Genomic DNA, 2,019 nt, shown 5'->3' on the forward strand with positions numbered 1-2,019 from the left:
AGGCTGTTTTCATTTACATGCAGCAGAAAAACACCATAAAAAAGTGGCAGTGAGTGTTATGGTCAAAGGCATGGATACAAAGAAAACAAAATGAATTGTATAGTTTTCTGTTCACCTACGAAAAACGGCATACAAAAACAGGCACACACCTCGATGAAAAATCACCAATTAACAGTTAGTTAAGCCTAGAGGGCGCGGTGTAGTGCCGTGGTCAGAAGGCAACGCCGTAAACCTGTAGAGGATGGGATTGGAAAGTCTGCAGAGAAACTAAAACCCAATCCTATTTAAACAGTGGAATTGTTTAACAACTCTGAAAGTGAGGTGGGTGATATAAACAGAAACTTTCTGTTTAAAGTGCCGGTGGTCGTGGAACGGTATCAAAGGGATAAGTACTTGCCTGTTTTTGACAAAAGGAAATTTCTTGTTCCCAAAGGGCTGACGATGATGAAATTTAAGCCCATTGTTTGATGCTGAATGGCGTTATCCAAACACAGGCTTTTTACCTTATGGTGAACAAGACCGTATGTCAATGACAATGTCAGAAGCGTATTGGGATCACAAGGATAAAGATGGCATCCTGTACATGACCTATGCATCACAGGAGATGTTTGGCTGCAATGTGACCAGTGACTAGTAGAAACAGACAGACTGCCACTCACTAATACAGAATGTCTTAAATTAAAGCAGGTTGTATCCATTGAACACCTTTGAGGATTGTGAACACCTGCTTCCAAACCAAAATACTTTGTATGCTTTATAAGCTGTTACTGAACAGGAGTTTGAATCAAATCTTTAAGAATTACTTGTTGGAGGCTCAACAAAAAGGGATTTTTCCTTTTTGTGGAAAATAAACTTTGTACGAATACAACCTCACAGGACTTACTGCTGCATGTTTGTATTTTGAAGCTGGTGAAGATAAGATGCTCTTAACATATCCGATTTTGTTTTCAAGTGTGGAGATTTCAGGCAGGAGAGTGGTAAACTGATGGCATTTGTCATCTAACATGCTCTTTGGTGCATTGACAGACATTATGGTCACTAACTCCCTCATAATGGTGTTAGTTGAGACATTCAATTGGGAAAAAGCCTCCAAGATCACTACGGAAGAAGGCTCAATAGCTAATAAATGTTCATCAATAAGGTTTAAGTTGGATCTGAGAACAGTCTCAAATAAGGTGGAAATTGTGAGCTTACGCCACTGAATCCTTGTCCCCTTTTCCTTGGGCATTAGGCCTATCAAGCCCAGGGCAGTATCTGAGACCTGTTTGAGCTGTCACCCTTATTTCAATGGGGTTATGATCACTAAATCCAGTATCATTTACAACTCCTGGGCTCACAAAATTCACAAAAGACCTGGAAATAAAAATATAGTTGTAATCCTGCGAGCGGGATGCCCAAGATGGCTGCGGTGGAGTGCCTAGGGGAAAGGCAATTACCGCTCCAGCAGAGCGAGACGATAACCACGTGACTGCCGCGTCGGTAGAAATGCCGCAGACACACAGAGCGGTAAGGAGGAAAGATGTGGAGCCACGGGAGGAGAAGACGCCGGAAAGGAAAAACATCGACGAGGACGAGAGCAAGGAACCCGCGAAGAGGAGCCCAGAGGAGAAAGCACCTGCTGAGGCCAGAGTGGGGAAGACGCGACAGGAAACAAAACCCCCAGGTGAAGCAGACGACAGGGAACAGCCTAGCAGCATCATGCATCAGTGTAACCCTCCCAAGGAAAGAGAGGATACCTGCACTCCTCCAGCCATGACCCAGGACGGCCGTGGCTATAGGCTAGTACCTCTCCTCCATTACCTCCTCGTCCAGTCTTCCTCGCCACAGTATTCACATATGAGCCTCCGGCTCCACACAGAACTCCAAGTAAAATTAAAAGAGCAGCGCTCTAGTCTCCCCTCCCTCCTCCAATATGGCCCCCAGTGTCTTCAGCCAATCCCATAAAGGGATACATACCAATCATCACGACCTGTTCTTTTTTTCTGCACTTCTCCGAGTGCTGTGTTGCCTGTTGATCAG

At 44.7% G+C, this 2,019-nt stretch overlaps 1 pseudogene; it reads left to right on the top strand.

Annotated features, from left to right (window-relative positions):
• Positions 1-241: 241 nt before the first annotated feature.
• Positions 242-682, top strand: LOC146785105 (microtubule-associated protein 1 light chain 3 gamma pseudogene; annotated as a pseudogene).
• Positions 683-2,019: the final 1,337 nt, after the last annotated feature.

Source organism: Triturus cristatus, chromosome 11, assembly GCF_964204655.1.
Source record: "Triturus cristatus chromosome 11, aTriCri1.1, whole genome shotgun sequence".
NCBI classification, from domain to species: domain Eukaryota; kingdom Metazoa; phylum Chordata; class Amphibia; order Caudata; family Salamandridae; genus Triturus; species Triturus cristatus.